This window comes from Malus sylvestris, chromosome 13, assembly GCF_916048215.2.
Source record: "Malus sylvestris chromosome 13, drMalSylv7.2, whole genome shotgun sequence".
In the NCBI taxonomy this organism is placed as follows: domain Eukaryota; kingdom Viridiplantae; phylum Streptophyta; class Magnoliopsida; order Rosales; family Rosaceae; genus Malus; species Malus sylvestris.
In genome coordinates, this window is record NC_062272.1 from 30,986,430 (window position 1) to 31,011,649 (window position 25,220).

At 38.5% G+C, this 25,220-nt stretch overlaps 1 long non-coding RNA gene across 2 annotated transcripts; it reads left to right on the top strand.

Annotated features, from left to right (window-relative positions):
- Positions 1-1,393: 1,393 nt before the first annotated feature.
- Positions 1,394-20,494, top strand: LOC126597237 (uncharacterized). 2 transcript variants are annotated; one of them, XR_007614180.1, is made up of 3 exons: positions 1,394-1,543; positions 12,562-12,620; positions 20,310-20,494. It is a non-coding gene; the product is annotated as an uncharacterized LOC126597237 (long non-coding RNA). The 2 variants fall into 2 exon arrangements; XR_007614181.1 differs by lacking the exon at positions 12,562-12,620 and adding an exon at positions 19,443-19,501.
- The last annotated feature ends 4,726 nt before the right edge of the window (positions 20,495-25,220 follow it).

Here is a 25,220-nt window from a genome sequence, read left to right on the forward strand (position 1 = left end):
TCCAAGACTTGAATACAAATATGTCCCACATTACACTCTTAAAAGAAACAATTAAATCAAAGGAGCATACAATTCAAGAGAGAATAAAATTAAATAAAACTCATCTGAGAAATTTACCTGTTGCTATTGGCAAATAAAACTCCAGCACAGTAGCAAAGCAAAAGAGCCTAGTTCCTTCGGACCTTCACCAATCTGCAAAAACTCAAGAACCTGAACCATTAGATCAATTAAATAGAATCTGATCTGTGAAACCAAACAAACCCTAAATTTACAAACTCTATCTAAAATTCGAAAATTAAATTTCAAAAACCCTAAAATTACAAACCCTAATCTAGAATTTGTAAATTAAATTTCACAAACCCTAAATTAAATTTCAAACCCTAAATTAATTCCCATATTTATTTACCAGTGTCTGAATCTGAGAGATAGAATCGCGTGAGAGAGTCAGAGACTCCTAAGAGAGAGAATCGCGATAGAGAGAATCGTGAGAAAGAGACCTCAGACCGGTGGTGGATGTGACTCTGTATCGTGAAGCAAGGGAGAGACAACGGTGGATGATCCGCGTGTGCTGGTGGGCCGGTGAATGGTTGGCCGGTGTTGAATTTCAGTTCGGTATAGGAATACCGATGTGACAGTCCGTCCCTGATTTTAAGAATTTTTAAAGTTTTAATAAAGGATTTTACAAAAATGCCCTTTGAGGCACGCGCATTATTCAAGGTTAATCGTTGTGTCGCACCATCTAAGATTTGTTTTCTTGACATATCCTCGTAGTACTCGTCGTTACGGAAGCGTGGGCGCAGACGGTTCGTTATTTGGAGTTATAACGAAAAAGATTTTAAAGTTTGAAGTTTGGGCATTTTATAAATTTTATTATTAAAATTTGGAGGGCCCAGATTTAATGAAGATTAAATGGATGGATGGGATGAGAGAAGAAGATTTGTGTGTGTGTGTGCGTAAGAAGAAGAAGAAAAAGAATGAGGATTGGGCAGAAACTGCCCAACCAGAAGAAGAGAGAGCCGGAGCTCCAGGAGAGAAAGGAGGGAGTCCAGCGAATCAGGAGAAGAGAGAGGAAGAATCTGACCAACCAGAGGAAGGAAAGGAGGAAAGGAGAAAGGGCGAGAAACGGAGGAGAGAAGAGAGAAACGGGTTGGGAGAACCCGCGCGACCCGCCAGTGTTCTTCACCCATTTCCGTCGAAATTTCATCATTTTTCCAATGAGTTACATCGATCCATCACTTGGAAAACCCTCTATGATCTTCCCTCTTCCTATTACACCCAAAAAATCAAGGAGTTTGGCCTTCAAATTTGATTAAAACCGTGAGGGGTGTACGGTAGGTTAGTGTGAAATTTCTTCAAAACTTGAAACGTTTTCTTTCAATTGCTAACACCCATAGCATCCCCTTAGGATCTGGAACAAAGCCCAAGAAGTAGTAGAGGCGTTGGAACAAGTTTGGAGGTCGAATTGAAGCTCACCCAATTCTAGGGTCCGCACGGATTTTGGTGAAATTGAAGTGTTTCCAGGAAAAATTGGCCTTGGCCTCAGGTATAAAGTTTATTCTACTCATTGAGATCTTCAATTCTATAATTTTTGAGAATTTTTTGAAATAGTTGAATTTTCCAGCAAGCCAGGGCGGCCGACCGCCACCCGCGGCGGCGCGTGGCCAATGGGCCGCCAATGTCATTCTTAGCATGTGTTTAAGGTTCTAGGTTCAGTTTTAATACTTGATGTGAAGGAAAAATTTTGTCCTAGCTAACAACATGTGAGAATATTTGAATACATATGCAAACTATTAACACATTAAAGTAGGCATGCATTAAAAAACAATTCATAAAACCCATGACTTTCAAAGCCTAGTATATGGTGAACCAATAAACTCTTTAACAAAATTAAAGAGAAGGAAAGATTTAGAGTTTCTTTACCCTTGAAGCTCATCCTTGATTACACAAGGGATTCACCCAAGTGGAGGGCCTTCAAGTCACCTCCTTGCTCCTTGGATCTTCCTTGTGATTTTCCTCCTTTTTGTGCTCCTTTGCTTCTTTGAGGATTTGAGGATTTGTTCTCCAAAACATCAAAAGCTTGATGTCTCTAAGTCTCTTCACCAAGGATGTGATGTGAAGATGAAATGGATGACTTAGGGAAGAAGAGATTGCTAGCTATTCCTTCCCTAGGTGGCCGGCCTCTTTAGAGAAAATGAGAGAAAATTGTTTCACCTCATTTCACCAAGAAAAATCCGTAATGAAAATAAAGCTATAAAGTTGAATTTATACTTCATCACATGTGAGTGGCAAACTTGTAATTAATCCAAGTTTGACACTTCTCACCCTAATGGCCGGCCATATCAAATTGATTGGGCTAATTGCCCATTTTGTTTTAGTTGTCATACAACTTAAACATAATGGGCCTTGTGGACCAAAACGCTTTTGGGCCCCGAAACCCAAAACCAACATATAAGCCCAATACGAACATTTCGTATAATTAATTAACTAATTAATTAACCTTGACCATTCTTCAATTAAATCATTTAATTGCTTATCCATTTCATTTAATTTCTTCACCAACATCCTTACTCGGTGTACGATCCATTAGGTTCCATTTAGCGAGGTAGTGGGCGATTGTTACTCTTAACGATCGATTGTGAATTGAAACCACATTTCAATTCTCCCTTAAAATTAGTGTTTGCTAATCTTTAGGGCTTCCACAAACCATGAGTGACACCTAGCAGCATATCATGGTTACCCAAGCTAAGTATAAGTGGTTGGAGAACCTATCCAGTTACAACTACAATGCAATACGGTCATTCTCTAATACAATACTCTTAACCACATTGTTTTAGGTGATAGTTTGTTTCTTGTCTACTATCCAATGTGATATTTATCTATACGATTCAATTGAATATGATTTGGAACAAACTTCCTAAGTCATATTCATATGCTTTGGCCAAAGACTCTCGAATCATATCTTAGAGTATTCTCCTTCCACCATGGAAGGTTAGAGATTCCTTGTTGTGCATTCATATGCCTACATGACTAGGTAGCTTGACGACAACAATGCTGTGGACACTCCAATGGAATGCCTTTGACATGATCAAAGATCAAGGACCTAACCATTAGACGTCTATGATGCCTCAGGTCAAAGGACTACTTTGCATATTGCAACTTTTGAGTTCTTACATGACATGTATGTTAGAACTCTCTTTTGATCATTGTTCAGTGTACTCGATCACTCTTTCGAGCACCTATGTGTTTGCCTTAGTGTCCAACACTAAATGACATGAGACTAGTCATACTCACGCTTGAGTCGACATAACACATACTAACCTTAGCGGATTGTCAATGCCTAATTGGTAATCCTATAGCTAGGAACGTTTTAGGAGTGAACATTAGAGAAAGGTCTCGATAATCTAACCTACTTAAATCACTTATCTCTTAGATCAAATACATTCCTTGGATTCCCTTATTGCTTAAACACATGATACAATAAATAGTAATTAACAATAAGCTTTGCCCTTCATTAAACATATAAAAGTTTAATACAATAAGTATTCCAAAAGCTATTACATCAAATGAGTGGCTTTGTGGGCATACTTCCAACAATCTCCCACTTGCACTCAAAGCCACCTTCCCATGTATCTAATACCTATCTTTTCCATAGGACGGTCAAGCTGGATTTGAGACATTGGCTTTGTCAGTGGATCTGCTACGTTATCGGCTGAGGCAACTTTGAGGATGTTGACTTTCCCCTCGACAGCATATCTTCTAATGATATTAAAGCACCTGTCAAAATGCTTGTTCTTTTGATGTGCCCTGGGTTCCTTGGCTTGAGCTATCGCACCACTATTATCACAGTACAAAGTTACTGGTGATGTAATGGTTGGAACCACTCCAAGTTTAGTTATGAACTTCTTCATCCAGAACGCTTCTTTGTCGGCTTCAGCTGCAGCGACATATTCAGCCTCTGTCATGGAATCAGGAATTACACTTTGTTTCTTGCTCTTCCAATTGACAGCCCCACCATTTAGAGTGAATACATATCCGGAGTGGGAACTTCTATCATCAACCTCAGATTGGAAATCTACGTCTGTATAGGCTTCCACTCGCAACTCTGTTGCTCCTCCATAAACGAGGAACATGTCCTTATTTCTTCTTAAGTACTTAAGGACCGTCTTGACAGTTGCCCAGTGCTCTGTGATGCGAGAAATTACTTGACACACAAATTAAACCCTCTTTTTGACAATTGTAGTATAGATGTAAGTAGGGTATCGTTCTAGGCCGGGGATTAGGAGGGATTGCTAATCTATTCTAAATTAACTTAAAAATATTAAACAAGACTCAAGGACTCAAAACTAGGCTAAAAACTCTAATAACTCGAAACACACTTAAAATGACTCAAAATAATGAAAACAATCACATTAGACACTAGGAATTGAAATGGACGGAAATTGAATTAAAAGACTAACAACAATGAAAACTAATTAAATAATAGAATTTAATAATGGATGGGTGTTTGGTTTTGATGAAAAGTAAATTAAACTTAATTAAATTACAGAATTGATAAAAACATAAAATTAAGGTGAAAGGATAGATGACGGACTAGCTAGAGGGTTCTTCTCCACACATGTTATACTTGCATACAAAATGATTTCCAGTTGCTTTTCGATAAGCTATGAATACTCAACGCCCCAAATTAACCGTGAATTGCACTAATTAACCCTCAGTTTTTCCACAAGTTATTGGGTTGGATGATTGCATACGACAACCCAAAACATTCCCTACAAGTTCCCTACATGAGTTGCATAATAGAGATACAAGCAAGAATCATTAAGTTTTATGAAAAACATAAGCATTGACGGGACACTCGTTACTATGATTTGCATGAAACTTATGCCAAGAATTTACTTAACGTGATTGTGACTAGCAACCTTTACTACTTGTGAATATAAGTTCATAACGATTAGGTGAAATTCACTTATATTCTAGCATCAAATTCATGCATGTAAATTAAGCGTGCACTCTCAACCAACATACACAAATCAGTTTTTATACGAACGGATAAGTAAATTGAATTCACAACTTATGAAATCACAACCGAAGGTAATCAATTCATATTACAAATATAATCATGACTTTGAATTAACCTCTAGCCAAAATCAGTTTATTTACACATTATTAAAAATAGAAACAAAATAGAAGTTTAGAGAGATTAAACCGAAAGAGATCTGCTGCATTCGTGCCCACGCTGCCAAGGGTAGCTTTCTGTGCCGTTGGTTTCTCGTTCCTGCGCCTGCAGTTCTCTCCCCTCGCGCTGATTTCTTCTCGGACCTCACCTCATGCTCAAGCTGCCAAATGGCAGCTTTCTTTCTTAACCTCTCTCTTCAGTCACGCTGCCAAGGCAGCGTCTCTTCTCCCGCGCCAATCACTGCCCTATCCCGTGTCAGTCCAGCTGACTTCTCTGCGCCACTGCGCTCTCTGCGAGCTACCCAAAGGCAGCTTCTCCCTCTCTTCCACCAATCCCCCCCCTTGCTTTCTGCTGTGTCTCCTCACTTTTATTCCTCTTCTAAGTCTCTCCCGAGGCTCCCTCATGTGTGGACTCCCTGTTGTCCCTCTATTTTCTGCCTTCTATTATTTTATTTCCCTCTCTGCTGGCTCTCACCAGCTGCCAACGCAGCCTCTTCTCCTTTCCGCTGCTCAAAGGCAGTTTTTTCCCTTATATTTCTCCTTTTTTTTATTTCTGCACCTTCTCTCTTCATATCCTGTGCTCCAAGACAGCCCACTTCCACGTTTCACACTACCCTTTTTCCGCTGCTTTGCTATCCTCCCTTTTCTGACTTTTCTTCTGCTTATCTCTCTTCCACGCTGCCCACGCTGCCACGCTGCACTCAGCAGCTTTCATTTATTCTTTTGTTTTCTTTTGTTCCACCCAGGCAGCCAAGTGCTGCTTTTCCTCTTTTATTTTTCTTTTTGGCAGCCTTGCTGCTTCTTTTCTTTGTGCGTTACTCACCATTCCACCTGAAACATCTTTAAGTTTAATAAAAAACCCCAGTACAAACTCTGATTCCAACCTGACAAAATTTAGTGAGTAAATAACAAGTTTGTGCCATTTTTATTTTCTTTGCATAACAAATCCTATAAACACAAAAATAACGTAAATAGCTCAAAAATATAAGGAACTAACTAAGAAAAGACGAGTGAATTTGAAGTAAAAATATATATAAATATGATCCGATCACTCTGATCCTGGGTTAGATTGATATTGACTAGTAATGCTCACAACATATGCGATATCCGGCCTTGTGCATATCATGGCATACATGAGACTTCCTATGGCGGAAGCATAAGGAACAGTACTCATTTGCCGTATCTCTTCAGGAGTCTTAGGTTCCATGGACTTAGAAAGGTGAATTCCATGTCACACAGGAAGAATACCTTTCTTAGATTGTTCCATCTGGAACCTACTTAGCACCTTATCAATGTACATAGATTGGGATAATCCAATTAATTTTCTGGATCTATCACGATAGAGCTTTATCCCAAGTACAGAAGATGCATCTCCTAAATCTTTCACGTGGAAGGTTTTGGACAACCACACTTTTACAGAAGAAAGTACCGCAGTGTCATTCCCGAATAGTAATATGTCATCTACATATAACACTAGGAATACGACTGCATCCCCAACAACCTTTTGATAAACACAATTGTCGTCTTCGTTTTGAGTAAAACCAAACGATTTGATTTCAGTATCAAAACGAATGTTCCAGCTCTTGGAGGCTTGCTTAAGTCCATAAATGGACCTCAGAAGCTTGCATACCTTAGTCTTTTCAGACTTGGACACGAAACCTTCGGGTTGAGCCATATAAAGCTCTTCCTCTAAGTAGCCGTTCAGAATGGCCGTCTTCACGTCCATTTACCAGATCTCATAATCATGGTACGCAGCTATAGCAAGAAAAATCCGAATGGACTTAATCATGGCTACAGGAGAAAAGGTTTCTTCATAGTCAATCCCTTCAATTTGCCTGTAACCCTTGGCTACTAGTCTAGCCTTATAAGTCTCCACGTTCCCATCAACGCCTATCTTCCTCTTGAAGACCCATTTGTTTCCAACAGGTAATATACCTTCTGGAGGGTCTACAAGAGTCTAGACCTGATTTTGATACATGGAATCCATTTCAGATTTCATGGCCTCTTGCCATCTCTTTGAATCAATGTCGGACATTGCTTCAGTGTAGTCCCTAGGGTCCTCCTTTGTGTCATTGTCACCTAAAAGGTACAATTCCTTAAAGTCATTGTCTAAGCCATACGTCTTAGGTGGCTTACTAACCCGTTCAGATCTACGTGGAGCTAAGGGTTCAGGAACAGGGTTGTCAACTTGTCGAGTGCTTGTTTGTGGTTCATCATTAATCTCATTAATTTCCATCGTTTTACTTCTAGTTCATTTGAGAACAAATTGTTCCTCTAGAAACATAGCAGTTCTGGCGACAAAGACTTTCTGGTCGTTAGGATGGTAGAACTCATATCCCATAGTTTCTCTAGGATATCCCACAAAATAGCACCTAACTGATCTTGCTTCAAGCTTAGTAGCTTCAAGCTTCTTGACATATGCTTCACAACCCCAAATCTTAATGTGATTAAGACTTGGCTTTCTTTCATGCCATATCTCATAGGGCGTTTGTGAAACTGACTTGGAATGTACTCTATTAAGCAAGTAAGCTGTTGTATTTAGAGCGTATCCCCAGAATGTTACTGGTAGATCAGCGGAACTCATCATAGAACGAACCATGTTCATCAAGGTTCGATTTCTCCTTTCAGAAACTCCATTAAGTTGTGGAGTTCCTGGTGGAGTCCACTGTGATATTATTCCACACTCTTTGAGATAATCTAGGAACTCATTACTCAGATATTCACCCCCTCGATCGGATCTTAGGATCTTTATCTGTTTCCCAGTTTGCTTCTCAACTTCATTCTTGAATTCTTTGAACCTTTCAAAGGATTCTGACTTGTACTTCATAAGATACACATAGCCAAACCGAGAGTGATCGTCGGTGAATGTGATATAGTAGAAGAAGCCTCCTCTCGACGTAGTAGACATAGGTCCACATACGTGAGTGTGGATTAACCCTAGAATTTCAGTGGCATGCTCTCCTTTCCCAGTAAATGGAGATTTGGTCATCTTCCCTTTCAGGCAACATTCATAAGTACCCATCTGGTCATTACCTAATGGGCGGAAATATCCGTCTTTCGACATCTTGCGAATCTTATCAAGGTTCACATGTCCAAGTTTAAGATGCCACATCTTTTCTTGGTTAACTTCTTCTCTAGCCCTTTTGGGTTTTGAGGTATTCCCGCTTTCAATACAGTGCATCCCACTATTCGTCTCTAGGTGAAAAAGTCCCTCTATCATATTACCATGAGAGATAATACGACCGTTCAAGTATAAAGTGCAACTCATTTTGTCAAACAATACTGAGTGCCCATCTCGTAAAAGCTTAAAGATAGAAATCAAATTCTTTATACATGAAGGAAAATATAAACAATTTTTAAGTTCCAGGACTTCCCCAGAAGGTAGTTTAAGCATGTAGGTGCCTATTGCTTTTGCAGAGATTTTAGTGCCGTTCCCAATTCGCACAACCATCTCCCCATTGCGCAGTGACCTGCTCCCTGCTAGTCCCTGCATCGTATTACAGATATGTTGACTAGCGCCTGAATCAAATATCCAGGAATTGGAGCTCACTGTAAAAGCACTCTCTATGACGGAAACAGTCTCTTCAAAAGTTCGTGTCATAAGGCTCGCAATGCGCACCCTGTATTTCTTCTTCCAACATTCATCCTTTCCACAATGAAAGCATGTTCCTTTGGATTTCTTTGCCTTCTTCTTATGCAACCTTTTCCTTGTGATTGCATCCTCACTCCCACTGTCCGTTTTGAAACCTTTTTCAAATTTACAGCACATGTCAATCATCTCGTTTAAAGTATGATCGAATCTATTCACTTTATAGTTTACAATAAACTTAGTGTAATCATCCGAGAGAGATGCAAGGAAAAAGTCTTGGGCCATTTTCCCATCGATGGAAGTTCCTAAACTTTGAAGATCTTGAAAGATCCTTTCCATCTTTTGTCCATGTTTATGGACTGATGTCCCCTTTGCCATTTTGGCATTCATTAGACTACAAACATTTGAGAATCGTACATTACTAGTCTCATTGTCATGCATCTTATGCAAACTTTCAACCATGGCACAAGAAGTGTCCATGTGCTTATGTAGCTTCATAAGCTCCTCACTAAGTGAAGTGAGGAATAAGCATTTGGCTTGTAAGTCATCCTCATAGTGTCTAACATAATTTTGACACTCCTCCTTTGAAGCTAGTTTCGTAGGAGGTACATGAGGAGGGGATTGCTTAAGCACATACAATATGTCTTTCACCTTTGAGACAGTCTCAATGTGGCGATACCAAGCAAGAAAACGTTGGCCCCTAAGGCCCCATTTGTCAAGTATAATGGTGGGTATTATTTTAGGCATGTCGTTAACTACATAACATAATAGAAATCGTATTAGATTGTTTGTTTTAAAACTACTTGATTGGGTCTTAAATCAAATAGTACCACCCACTATTTTTGGCAAATTCCACATCCCTCAATGGAATTCGAGAGTCATATTGAACTCTTAGTGGGGTATGGGAGGCTCACCATTACCAAGCCTACCTCACGATGATACGATATTGGTTAGCAAAAATAATGATGAGAAAATAACGCTTTATTCATTTACAACTTTTGTAATTTCCCATCTTGTTTGGCCTCTAGAGAATGATGCCTCACGATGATACGATATCAGCACCATTGCACTTAGTTAAGTCATTCCCACCATGCTTAGTTCGTGAAGGGGTTCAAGAATAGCCTCACAATGATATGATATCGGCCATCCTCGTTGCCTACATTCACCTCATCATATGTTTATGGATTCCTCCTGGATGTAAGCACATACTTTGAACTTCCCCATGATAGGGTGAAGCCGGTGTAGGAGTCACAAACGATTGGAGCCCACCACGGTGGAAGGCCTACTAAGAGATGTTCAGAACATCTCTCGCTTATCAACTTAATATTCGTTTTGTTGAGGGAGTAGTGTTGGGCTACATCAAAATCATTTTAATCTTATTAAAAGAACTTGGGCCTATCACAACCATTGGTCCAAGTTAATATGAATTAGTAGTTTATAATACTCCCACTATTTCGATGAAATAAGTGAGACTATATGGAACTACTAACGAATGTTTTGCATCCTCATATGGACTATATAGTCATATTAGGTTTTAGGATGATTATGAACTGTTTGAATTTGATCCAACACGAGCCTTGTGTTGGACCTTGGGTTTAAGGTAGATAGTTGTTGATTTTAGTTACGCGTTTAATCCAATTAAACCGTTATTTCCTATTGGGCGTTGGACCCAACTATTCCAATTTGTATACATATAAACAAATTTTAGGATGATTATGAACTGTTTGAATTTGATCCAACACGAGCCTTGTGTTGGACCTTGGGTTTAAGGTAGATATTTGTTGATTTTAGTTATGCGTTTAATCCAATTAAACCGTTATTTCCTATTGGGCGTTGGACCCAACTATTCCAATTTGCATACATATAAACAAAAAGGAATACATGAAATAAAGATAAGGGCTTATGCCCTTTTACAACACATTAGATGGACTTATGTCCATTTACAACAAATTTGAACTAATCAAATTACATTCAAATCTAAACTACTAAACCCAAACATTCATAATGTAAAGCGGCCAATCACATAGCTCAATTATTGTGGCCTTTGGTTCATAATCACCCTTTTTTTAATCAATCACATTAACTAAGAAAGCAACTTAAACAATTGGTTTTTGGATTCATAGAATTGATTTAAATGGAACTAATTGAAATGAAAATCCAATTCTCATTAAAGAGACAAAACCATTTTGTTCTCATTTTATTTGGGCCAAAAACAATGACCTCAACAATTGGGCCATTATTTAATAAACATAAACTTTCGAGGTCACTTTGTAAAAACACAAAAGTCCACAACTTCATGTAATTACAATTAGAACCCAAAATTTTCAACAATTCCTAAAACTTCATTAAAGGAACAAAACAATTTGTCCTTTAGTGATTTTGGACCTTTACGCAAAAATACGTAAACTTTTGGGCCAAAATGCAAAAACACAAAAGTATCAAAACTTTATGTAATTGCACAAAAGGCCCAAAATTACCCTATTTTAAAGGTTGGCCAGCCATGAGAGAACAAGTGAACAAAAATTTCTAAAAAGTTTTTGCAAGTTGATTTGGTAGGTGAGATAAAGGTGATTTAGATGGTTTGTAAGAAAATGTTTTGTAAAACATTAAGGCGTTTGTTGCGCCGGACTATCTCGGACTGGACTAGTTTGAAGGACTAAGCTAGACTGGCTTAGACTAGACTAAGCTGGACTAACTTAGTGAAGCGTTTGGTGCAGTATTGGACTAAGAAGCTAAATAATAACAAATTCTAATATTATATTATTTAATATATAAATTATTAATATTTTATTATGATTTAGGTGACCGGAGATGACGAGGAGTCTATCGGGAGTGGTTGTTGAGCATGACGAGGACGAGAGAGGATAGTCTTAGCTAATCCCATGGTTATTGGGGGGTCTCGCTAAGACCTCTTAGTGAAGGGTTTTGTCCATGCTAGTCCCTTTTAGTCTCATTAATGTTAGTCCCAGCATGGAACAAACGCAGTATTAGACTAACAGCTAATCCAGTCCAGTCCAGTCCCACTTAGTGAAGGCAAACAAACGCCCCCTAAAGGCATTAAACATGTTTCACCAATAAACATCACCCATCAATTATATACCAAAACTTTATGAAAAAACATAAAACTTTTGAATCAAACTTCAAAACTTTTTGTTCTTGGCAAGAACTTCAAGAACATTGAAGAACGCTCATGAAAACTCATAATAGTTCCATGAATGTTTTCACTCACCAAAAATTAAATTTTCACTACTCAAAAGAGGGTTAATATCGTAGGGTACTTAGGGGTTCCAAAAGTCACTTTAAAACTCTTTTAACAAGACAAACATGAACCCAAAAAATCACCTTTTGGATTTGGCCGAATTTCCCAACATACATGGTACCAAATTTGAGTAATTGAACCTAAGTTCGTTTCGATTCGTGGTTAGGTGAAATGTGAATGGACGATCCAACCGTCGGATCGTCAACAAACTTTGATACGTTGTAATACGTAATATTTGAGGATTATAGGAACTTACGGATCGGGAATCCGATTTACGGATCTTTCGGAATTGGAGTTGTAAGTTCATAAAATAGAATGTTAACCGTCACTTGGTTCTGGAAATTGACGGAGATCCGACCGTTGGATGGTAATGAAATTTTAGGATGTTATCCTAGAGGTATATTGTGGACCTCTGCAAGTTATGGATTTTAAATCTGGGTTGCAGATCTTCTGGATCAAACTACGTAGTGACGTGTTTTATATAAGTTATATATTCTATCGATATGATTTTTGAGGTTGGATTTGATTATTGTTCTAGGCGTCGATCGTCATGACGCCTTGATGTGTGGTGCTAGGGAGTTGTTGGGCAAACTCCAGGTGAGTGGGCAGTATTTCTGTTTATACCTATATACTATTGATATTTTTCCCAGAAATTGAGTTTAAATGAAAGTACGTTTTAAAATGCCATGCATGCATATTATGAATTATATGATTTGGTATATGATGCATATATGTGAAATGGTGCTGTGGACGCACAGGTGAGTATCAGGTGAGGTTTATGTTGTTCATGTGATTTATTGATGATGTGAATTGTGTTGAGAGCTCACAACATGCACCCCCGGTGTTAGTGTTTATGTTATTCACCCTGCATCACACGCTCACATTGGATCCAAGTAGATGCTAGTCGTACAGACCACTAGAGGTGGTTCCGACATGCCACTCATACAGACCATTAGAGGGGTTCCGACTGGTAGGTGACTTTAGATTATGTGCACAGATGATTGATGAGAGAAGCACTAGAGCCTATTATTTCACCATCTTATTCGTACAGACTACTATAGGTAGTTCCGACTTATGTGCAGTGTAGTGCCGTACAGGTCACAGTTGGTGACTCCGGCAGCGCCGTACAGGTCACAGCTGGTGACTCCGGCTGGATGGGGATATTGAGCTATAGAATCAGCCGTACAAGACCATTATAGGGTCTCCGGTTGATTTTTTATTTCACCTGATTTATATTGATGCATTCATATTATATTTTGGCATATGGCATGGCATGGCATATTCTTTCTGAAAAGCGTTGAAGGATTGTGATTTAAGCTTTTGATAATATATATATGTTTATATACTCTTTTTTTTCTGGGAAAGTATACAGGTTTTACGGCAAGGGGTTAGAAATGTTTTAAATGAAAGGTTTTCGAAAAACTTTGTTTTACTGACCCACTCAATTTTGTTTTGCGCCCTTCCAGATTCTAGTTAGCAGAGCTTTGGTGGCTATGAGGAATCCAGCGGTGTTCTGATAGAAGTCACAAAAGTAAGACTCACCCTCGGGTGTTTCATCATAGTAATTGTATTTTTTTTAAAGCTTTCGAACTGTGTAAATGGTTACGTCACACTCATGTGACGGCCAGCACGCCCTCCTTCGGGATGGGGTGTGTCAGTTGGTATCAGAGCTTAGGTTGCAATTCTGGACATCTTGAGAATTTTCTAGTGTCTTCTGTCAGAACTATACCGCCTCGTAGGGAGCCACGTAGTTCGGATGATCCTAATTTCCCTGATATAGTAGTTTGGGGGGAAACTATTGCCATTGTGATTCAGTCTATTATCTAAAGGAACCTTTTGAGACTGGTTATAAGTTAAATTTGAATCACTTTAGGGAGATGAAGAACCTAAGGGAGCAGATCAATGGCTTAATCATTTGGGAAAAGACGTTTCAGATTATACAAAGTCAAGGGAATCTTCCTTCCGACAGGTGGGTCGAGATGACTACCTAGTTTTTAAGTGTTGAATCTGCATTCTGATGGAGATAGGAATGTTATCCGATATTATCGGAAGAACAGCTGTTTGGAAGTCGTTTAAAGAATTGTTTAAGGAAAAGTTCATTCCTCCGACATATTATTATAGAGAGTTTACAGACTTGCCTTGTTTCCATTCGGATGTTGTTGCTAATCCAGTCGAGGTGTTATGTCGTTTTTGGCTGGATAATAAGAAGTGGCGTGCTTTGGCGACCACTATTCATTGTACTTTTTACCAGGAGTTTACGAGATGTTGTTGAGCATTGAGGACTCTGAGAACATGATCAACGAGAGTAAAGAGGAATAAGAAAAGAATGAGAATAAGAAGAAAGACGATAAAGTTAAAGATCCGTCATATCAAGGACCTCGGAAGACTCAGAGCTTAAAAAAAAAGTGAAACTAGAGCTAATTTTCCCAGCTGAGGTTTTAGTGCCACTGGTTAGAGGCGAAGTGATAGATTTACTAGTGATCCCAGATCTCAGAGACAAGGTGACTCTGGTAGAGGAAATGTATCTTTGTACCGTAGGTACAATATTAGGCACTTTGGAGAGTGTGGGAAGTTATGAATGTGTTCATGTGGTTAGATGAGGCATAGCGGTATGAATTGTCCCTGGGATCAGTTGTTACCCAGCAGTCTTCCTTGGTATATTACTTGGAAAATTGATGAGTAAGTCGTACAGGTCACTATATGTGACTCCGACTTATGTGCTAACATGGATGGTCGAGCTGCAGACTCAGCCGTACAGGTCATTATAGCTGACTCCGACTGATATAATTCTTATTATTGACGATGTTGCCAAAGGAAGTAGTGAATGAGCACGATCGAGGCGTATATATGTCTTTCCCTGTGAGGAGTAAAATGATAATATTGCACCCTTAAGAATTGTTGCTTACTTATCGAGACGACAATGAGTTATCGTTATTGCGGGCTGCAGACCGTAATACCCATAACTTATTTGTTGGATTCATTAAGCAAGTAAACATGTAGGTCATTCTATGTCGGTTATGACTATTTAGGGTGTCCAATGATGGTGGAAGAAGTAGTTATGCCAACGAATCGTATCCTGTTAGACATTGTGGATTTCGATGTGATTTTAAGCACAGATTGGTTGCATTACAATCGTGCCAATATGGATTGCTACGAGAAATCAGTTACTTTCCATTGTCTTGGATTATCAGAGTTTACTTTTGTGATTGAGCAAAATGGAGTGAGGCATGCCGTTATTTCTGTTGTGAGAGCAAAGAGATTATTCTCAAAAGGTTGCCAAGGATACCTAGCTCATGTGGTGTTGCAGGATTGTACTCCTAGTATTGTGGATGACGTACGAGTGGTAGACATTTTCCTAATGTGTTTCCGGAATGATTTACATGGATTGCCACCAGACAGAGATGTGGTGTTCACTATTGAATTGTCTCCAAGTACATACTTTATGCTATAGATTGATTCCTACAGAGTTAAAGGAATTGAAAATTCAGTCACAAGAATTGGTTGATAAAGGTTTCAGTCAACCTAGTACGTTACTTTGGAAAACCCCAGCTTTGTTTATAAGGAAGAAAGACGAGACCTTAACAATATGTATGGATATTAGGTAATTGAATCAGGTAACGAGTAAGAACCGTTATCCATTGCCACACATTGATGATTGTTTGATCAGCTTAGAGGTGCCTATGTGATTTGAAGGAAAGAGTTGAGGTCTGGTATACTCTTAAGTGAAAGTAAAGCATACTAGTCATTTTGAGTTGGTGTTAAAATATTTGAGGGAACATCGGTTGTATGCTAAGTTTAGCAAATGTCAATTTTGGACGAATCAAGTGGCATTTTTGGGACATGTGATATCTACACAAGGTATTCAATTAGATCCTCAATGAGTGACAACTGGGGAGAATTGGGAACAACCTCGAACCGTCACTGAGGTACTGAGTTTTCTTGGTCTAGCAGGCTACTATAGACATTTGTAAAGGATTTTTCAGTCATTGCTTTGCCATTGACGGGATCGACTGGAAAAGATGTTACGTTTGAGTGGATGAAAATTGTGAACAAAGTTTCAGCAACTGAAGCATCATCTCACTCATACACCTGTTTTAGCACTCCCAGATGATAAAGGTAATTATGTGGTCTACAGTGATGCATCCTTGAATGGGTTAGGATGTGTGTTGATGCAACATGATAGAGTGATTGCTACACTTCACGATAATTGAAACCTCATGAGATGAATTACCCTACTCATGATTTAGAATTAGCAACTATCATCTTTGCTTTGAAGATTTGGAGACATTGTCTTTATGGGAAGAAAAGTGCAAGATTTTTTTTTACGAATCAAAAGAGTATCCAATATCTGTTTATTCAGAGGTATCTTAATCTTAGGAAACGAAGGTGGATTGTGTTGCTTAGTGATTATGATTGCACAACCAGGGTGATCGTGCAAATGTTGTGGCCAATGCTTTGAGTAGGAAGACCCCAGCGAGAATTAATGACTCGGCATGATTGCCATGTTCATCTTCTTGTAGATTTGAGATCTACTGGAGTAAAGTTAGGAATGGAAGATCGAAAAGAAAACGTACTTGCTAAATTTCAAGTTAAGCCTATTTGGTAGGTCGTACTCGAGACTCAAGCGTTTGATGAAGAAAATTCAAGAATTTATTTTAAAGCAAGGAATAACGGGAAAAAGAAAGACCTCAGAGTTAGAGAATCAGATGGCAAGCTTATGCAAGAGAACAAGGTGTTTATAGCTAATGTTATGGAATTAAAGGAAGCAATTTTGGAATTTGCGTACCGTTCAACTTATACAATGCATCCTGGAGGTACTAAAATGTATTATACCATTCGATCATTTTACTATTGGCCAGGTATGAAAAGAGAAATGTTTGTATATATAAATAGATGTAACATCTGTCGGCAGGTTAAAACGGAAAGAAAGAAGTCTTTTGGATTGATGTAGTTACTTCCCGTTCCACAGTGGAAATGAGAAAATATTAATATAGAATATGTGTGCAAGTTTCCTCATTCACGAGGTGGTTATGATGAAATGGAGGTGATAATGGATTGGCTTACTAAATCAGCGCAGTATTCTTCAATGAAAGAGCAGTAACCTTTCCAGAAGTAGAACAGTTATTTATCTGTCTTATGGAAAAGAGATTTGGGCTTACGGATCTGTTGAACTTCTTGGGTATGTTGGTCATTTCAGTTTGTTGTCTAGAGCAACGACATAAGGCCATGGAAAGCTGTGTCTTGTGTTTCGAAATTGTTAGAATTGTGGATGGATGGTATTCATGGCCCTGAGTTAGTGAAGGAGACTACTCAGAATATTCAAGTAATTAAGTCTAACCTGGAAGTGGGCCAGGATCGGCTGAAGAGTTTAGCAGACAAGCATGCCACTGACCGGACGTGTAATGCAAGAGATTGGATGTTTTTGAAATTATCACCTTGGAAAGGTGCGGTTCGGGTCAAAATGGAAGACAAGTTAAATCCTAAGTACATCGGGCCGTCTTTGACTATTGAAGGAATCGGTGAAATACTTTCAAGTTTGAGTACCCTCAGGATTGGATAAGGTGTATAGTTTCATGTTTTGATGCTTCGTTACAAAGTAGCAGATTCGTCGTGTATGATTCTGGTTCAGCCGTTAGAGATTAATCCGGATTTGGCTTATAATGAGGAACCCATGATTATTTTGGAATAGAAAGAGGAAGTCCTGAGAAATAAAACAATGTACTTGGTAAAAGTTTTATGAAGGAATCATTTAGCAGAAGAACTTCTGGGGAGACAAAAGATCGAATGAGAGAGGTGTTTCAGGTTGTTTTAGGGATATTGATGGATTCTAAAGATTGTGTAAATTTCGAGGACGAAATTTTTTTAAGGTGGGTAGATTGTGACAGTCCGTCCCTGATTTTAAGAATTTTTAAAGTTTTAATAAAGAATTTTACAAAAATGCCCTTTGAGGCACGTGCATTATTCAAGGTTAATCGTTGTGTCGCGCCATCTAAGATTTGTTTTCTTGACATATCCTCGTAGTACTCGTCGCTACGGAAGCGTGGGCGCAGACGGTTCGTTATTTGGAGTTATAACGAAAAAAGATTTTAAAGTTTGAAGTTTGGGCATTTTATAAATTTTATTATTAAAATTTGGAGGGCCCAGCTTTAATGAAGATTAAATGGATGGCTAGGATGAGAGAAGAAGATTTGTGTGTGTGTGTGCGTAAGAAGAATAAGAAGAAGAATGAGGATTGGGCAGAAACTGCCCAACCAGAAGAAGAGAGAGCCGGAGCTCCAGGAGAGAAAGGAGGGAGTCCAGCGAATCAGGAGAAGAGAGAGGAAGAATCTGACCAACCAGAGGAAGGAAAGTAGGAAAGGAGAGAGGGCGAGAAACGGATGAGAGAAGAGAGAAACGGGTTGGGAGAACCCGTGACCCACGCGACCCGCCGGTGTTCTTCACCCATTTCCGTCGAAATTTCATCATTTTTCAGGTGAGTTACATCAATCCATCACTTGGAAAACCCTCTATGATCTTCCCTCTTCCTTTTACACCCGAAAAATCAAGGAGTTTGGCCTTGAAATTTGATTAAAACCGTGAGGGGTGTGCGGTAGGTTAGTGTGAAATTTCTTCAAAACTTGAAACGTTTTCTTTCAATTGCTAAAACCCATAGCAATTCCTTAGGACCTGGAACAAAGCTCAAGAAGTAGTAGAGGCGTTGGAACAAGTTTGGAGGTCGAATTGAAGCTCACCCAATTCTAGGGTCCGCATGGATTTTGGTGAAATTGAAGTGTTTCCAGGCCAAATTGGCCTTAGCCTCAAGTATAAAGTTTATTCTACTCATTGAGATCTTCAATTCTGTAATTTTTGAGAATTTTTGGAAATAGTTGAATTTTCCGGCAAGCCGGGGCGGCCGACCGCCACCCGTGGCGGCCCGTGCGGCGGCGCGTGGCCAATGGGCCGCCAATGTCATTCTTAGCATGTGTTTAAGGTTCTAGGTTCAGTTTTAATACTTGACGGACTTAAATTGAGTAATTGAACCTAAGTTCGTTTCGATTCGTGGTTAGGTGAAAATGTGAATTGACGATCCAACCATCGGATCGTCAACAAACTTTGATACGTTGTAATACGTAATATTTGAGGATTATAGGAACTTACGGATCGGGAATCCAATTTACGGATCTTTCGGAATTGGAATTGTAAGTTCATAAAATAGAATGTTAACCGTCACTTGGTTCTGGAAATTGACGGAGATCCGACCGTTGGATAGTAATGAAATTTTAGGATGTTGTCCTAGAGGTATATTGTGGACCTCTGCAAGTTATGGATTTTAAATCTGAGTTGCAGATCTTCCGGATCAAACTACGTAGTGACGTGTTTTATATAAGTTATATATTCTATTGATATGATTTTTGAGGTTGGATTTGATTATTGTTCTAGGCGACGATCGTCATGACGCCTTGATGTGTGGTGCTAGGGAGTTGTTGGGCAAACTCCAGGTGAGTGGGCAGTATTTCTGTTTATACCTATATACTATTGATATTTTTCCCAGAAATTGAGTTTAAATGAAAGTACGTTTTAAAATGCCATGCATGCATATTATGAATTGTATTATTTGGTATATGATGCATATATGTGAAATGGTGTTGTGGACGCACAGGTGAGTATCTGGTGAGGTTTATGTTGTTCATGTGATTTATTGATGATGTGAATTGTGTTGAGAGCTCACAACATGCACCCCCGGTGTTAGTGCTTATGTTATTCACCCTGCATCACACGCTCACCTTGGATCCAAGTAGATGCTAGTCGTACAGACCACTAGAGGTGGTTCCGACATGCCACTCGTACAGACCATTAGAGGGGTTCCGACTGGTAGGTGACTTTAGATTATGTGCACAGATGATTGATGAGAGAAGCACTAGAGCCTATTATTTCACCATCTTAGTCGTACAGACTACTATAGGTAGTTTCAACTTATGTGCAGTGTAGTGCCGTACAAGTCACAGTTGGTGACTCCGGCAGGGCCGTACAGGTCACAGGGGTCTCCGGTTGATTTTTTATTTCACCTGATTTGTATTGATGCATTCATATTATATTTTGGCATATGGCATGGCATGGCATATTCTTTTTGAAAAGCGTTGAAGGATTGTGATTTAAGCTTTTGATAATATATATACGTTTATATACTTTTTTTTTTCTGGGAAAGTATACAGGTTTTACGGCGAGGGGTTAGAAATGTTTTAAATGAAAGGTTTTCGAAAAACTTTGTTTTACTGACCCACTCAATTTTGTTTTGCGCCCATCCAGGTTCTAGTTAGCAGAGCTTTGGTGGCTATGAGGAATCCAGCGGTGTTCTGACAGAAGTCACAAAAGTAGGACTCACCCTCGGGTGTTTCATCATAGTAATTGTATTTTTTTTAAAGCTTCCGAACTGTGTAAATGGTTACGTCACACTCACGTGACGGCCAGCACGCCCTCCTTCGGGACGGGGTGTGTCAACCGAAATATTGGAAAAGCAATCCCAATTCCCATACCGAAATTTCGGTATTTTTTTGGTTTGGGAATACCAAAATTTTGGGAAAATTGGTTTGTGACATTTTTGGTTTGGGATCGGTATTTTTTTGGAATGGTTTGGGAATTTTGGGAATTTTTTCCACCCCTACTCTAATCAAATGGAGAGTGAGAAAAGGCATTGTTAAATGGAGAAATCAATGAAGGTGTCTAATCATGCATAGTGGCCTGCGAAGAATTCAATTGACCTCTCTTTTATTAATGTTGCCATTAAAAAGTTTTTAAAACCTTCGTCGGTCAGGGATTGAAGGTGAAGCAGAGGAGGGAAGACAAAGAACAAAAAAATGAGCGGCTAGGCATTGATTTATCAATAATGGCTTTGCTCATTTTGAGGAAATAAAGAAAGAGGAATTAAAGGGAGGCAAACTGATCATCATTCAAGAAGGAAGGAAAGAAAAGGCACGGCAAGAAGGCTGTGGCAAAGCAAGGAATTTGCCGGCTTTTTTAAACTTAGTTTTCTTTTAATTTTATAAATTCAATAGTATTTCCGATTATGTTCTGGAACTAAATTCGTTTCGCTAGGGCTACAATGTAACCTAACTATGAATTCTTAATTTCTCAATTTAATTATTTATGAATTTTCATTCACTTCAAGTATCATTTTGCTGTGCTTATGAGCTTGATTTTTAATCTTGGTGATTGGCCACCACTTTGGTTTGAATTGAGTGTATGTGATATGAGTTAACGTAGATGCCATGTTGTTAATTCAGTTTTAGCGTCCTGCAAATGGTACCATGAATTCCTTGATGTAGAGGCCATACACTAGGTTTCATGCGGTACCTTAATTAGTTCCCAAATCGTTAATGAATTTGTATGTGTTAGTAATCTAGATGCCATAGATTGTTAGCACATATGAGTATACGTTGTAATCTAGATGCATAGATGCAATATGAATCAGAGGAACTAGACCGTCAAGTTGGATGTTTATTCATTAATAATTAATTGTTGGAATTGAGTTGGATTGGTTATGGTGAATCGGATACTCTAATGTCTTCGCAATTGATTTATAATTTGATTTCTTTGTTGTTCTCGTGACTTATTGAAGCTCATTTGATTTTTATTTACATTTACAATTTCAAAGTTCTTTCTCAAGTCATCAATCTTTCAATTCCAATTCAAGTGCAATTTAAATTTAAGTTAGATAATTAGAATTATATCAATCTTAGTTGGAACGATTTTGTTCTTGCCTACTATGCTACTTTACGATTCAGAGAAACATTATGGCAATCTTAGAATTATATCAATCTTAGTTGGCTCAGGCTGATGCAGAGAAACATTATGGTGACCCAAGTCAATTTTGAATCTTGCTCGAGGACTTTACTTAGGCATATAGGCCATCGGTGGATTGCCGTCAATCATCATCCTCTGTCGCCCATTTCATTTAGGCACATAAGCATTCACCATATTGACTGTTATCGTGGGAAAATGGGTGGGTGTTGACTAGCATTTGTGCTTTCTTAGGAAATTTAAGCTTCCTGCTATCTATCCAGTTCTGTATAGCATCCCTAAATATCATAAATTGATGGTTGCGTGCTTGTTGGAACTGTGGAATTTGCAGTGAGCCTTCCCCTTCAAGTCTCATGCCTTAGGTATTATGGCAGTTGCCGAAGCTTGATCATCTTTGCTGCAAGGAGTTGGTTGAATATATCATTGGCCTTGGTTATGTCAAAAGTGTATATCTTTGTCGTTGAGACTTGGAAAAATCCCAAATTTTGATACGATCAAGCTAAAGTGACTCACGAACGTCGTCCAGCTGGAATTACTCCAAAATTCGTCCATTTGGTCCTGTTTTGCTCCAGAGGAAGTCGAAAGTCCTATATTGAAAATACAATTCAAAGTATCAAAATTCTTCCAAAATATTAACCAAAATATAGTAAGAATAGGGTAAAATATATAATATGAAATTGACTCATCAAGACTATAGCATTGGCCGAAGCTGTTCGCGTCTTCACATCCTTAGAGTTGGCATCAGACAATGTCTAGCATTCGAATGGCTTATCAATAACGATCTCAGCAGAGTCAATATTGACATATGGTGACCTCATGTCTTTAATCAGGGCTGGCCATAGGCTAGTGCTAGCTGGGCCACCGTCTAAATGAAGGGCTCATAAAAATTATTAGGGTAGTGTATTCATACATAAGCATATAAATAAACAATGTTTGGTTGAGTCATGAAGAAGTATATTTAGAGGTGCTGGTTTCGTTGTTTACATATGACAACGAGGTTTGAGGTTCAAGCTGGTCTCTGCACGCCTTTTTCTTTGCAGTTTTTTTACTAATTTTTGTTAAATTCTTTTTACCTTTGATTTTTTATTACTAATTTTGTTTGTTGTTAATTTCTTTTCACCTTTGATAATAATTACTAGCTATGAGTGGGTATCATGTTCTTGACATTCATTCCAACTCAAGTTTAACTTTCAACAAATTAAATTATGTATGTCTTCACCAATTTAATTTGGCAAGAGATCACTTTCAGGCAGCTAAAAATTTTGGAACTTTCTCTTCTACCAAATCTACAAGGATTTTGCTTAGAAAATTGCATTGTCAAAGTCCCGTGCTTAGACACTTTAGACATCAAGTATTGCTCAATTGAGGTTAGGATTTCTTCTAATAGATTACTCCTAAGTGATTTAGAACCTGAAACACCACAATTAATAGATGGGGTGTGCTATCCACACACCTCTTTTTACTTCTCCCACACCCTTTGTTAATTTCTGTCCTTTGATCTTCTTTAATTCATTCGATCCGACAGTTGAAAATTAAAAGGGTGTGAGAGAAGTAAAAAGGGGTGTGTGGTTATCACACCCTTAACAGAGGTAGGGAAAGAAGAAGAAGATGTAGCAGAAAAATAAGAAGCAGAAAAATAAAAGAACGATGCAGATGCTCATCTATTAGTTTATGTTTTGCTACTGTATGTTTTGCCTGCTTGAATTGCTGGTTTGCTTTTCCTTTTTGTGAAGGAAGAGAAGGATAAACTTACTCATCTATGTTGCAGACACAAAAAATGATCTTTGGAAATAATCTTTGTTTACTTATTCTCTTATTCCTTATACTTTAATATTAAGGATGAAGAATGTAATTGTATTTATATTTTGATGTAATTTTGTTTATATGTATGAGGAACTTATTGTCCGACAAAGAAACATACTTATTCAAGTTATTGAAAATCCTTTCGAAAAGGAGGAAAAAATCATATAAAAAACGCGAATTTTCTTGTGCGTAGTTGTAGTTTTGTGTGACCCTTTTTAATTTTTGCCCAGGGCCTCCAAAATGTTTGGACCGGCCTTGTCTTCAGTCGAGGCATAGCTCACCACCGGATCCATATATAACGTTCCCTGAGATGCTATCTTGATCACAATTTCCTCCTTCAACAAAGAGTTGTATTGCTCAACATGCTTAACATGCTTGTAAATGCGTCGAAAATTCATGCCGAGGAACTTCTTCTGGAATTTCATGTCGAGGCAGTTCTAAGTTATCCTGACGTACTCTTTTTTAGGCAAGGGAACATTGCATCAATTCTTCGCCACCTTGAAGTGATAAAGATACTAAGTGTTGGAAGACTATAAATAAATTCGAAAGGACGTATGTACCTTTTATGTGGAAGCTTGAATCTTAACACGCTCCTACAAACACGAACAACTACTCTGATCCTCCGTCCACATATAGAACCTCGCAGGTCATCGGGTTGGCTATGGTATGTCGTGTTGCCCCTTGGTTTTTGCATCCCAAGACCTAGAGCTGAAAGTGAGAGCTCTAAAGACCTAACTAGAATATTTGAACTGTGGAAAAGCTTGTGTTTCTTTTGTTTTCTCTCTTCCCTAAAGCCTCATTATATAGTGGTTGGGAATAGTGTACAAAGACTAAAAAGCCCATGAAAATCCCAAGTATATTCCAATATGAATATCTCTTGATTTTCATCTAATTATCACATAGATAATTAGGAGGTTAATATCCTCATGTGGGTGGAATATCCTTTGATATTTATTTATCCCATAAGATAAATCCTACATCTCCCACTCACTCACATAGGGTGTGGCATAGTCTCAATCAACACACTTAGTTCACATCCATTCTAATCTATCTCCTCATACAGGAAATGGAATGCCCGACCTCACGAGAAAGAACGTACATAACCAGGAGCACTGCCATTAAGCTATCACTAAACTAACAACAATGCATCATTCAAAAGTTCATCGCTTTATGCCCCAGACTGTTCATCAAACAATAGACTTGACATTCTATATCCCTCGTTATGAAATAAAAACAATGTCATATCTCACAAGTATCATGTATCCATGTCTTATGTTTGATAACAAATATCAAAACATGTTGCGCAGTTAATGAATCACATGACATGGTGTTTTCTTCGAACTGTCTTCCTTAAGCTCTCATGTCAGTCTAATTTGATTTAACTGCTTGCCTAGACACGCCTCTTAGGACAATAGCTAACTTGACTGTCTTGGATAAATGTGGTATAGTAGCGATCATAAAACCTCATCTTTCTACCATAGACTTTAGTTCAAAGGGCATAAGGGTAGAATCGTATAGATTCTTTGTGGTTCACACAATGATTGAAGCAAGGATCAATTCATCACTCCCACTATAAGTTGGTTATAGCACATGAAGTATGATTTGTATTCTATGGTG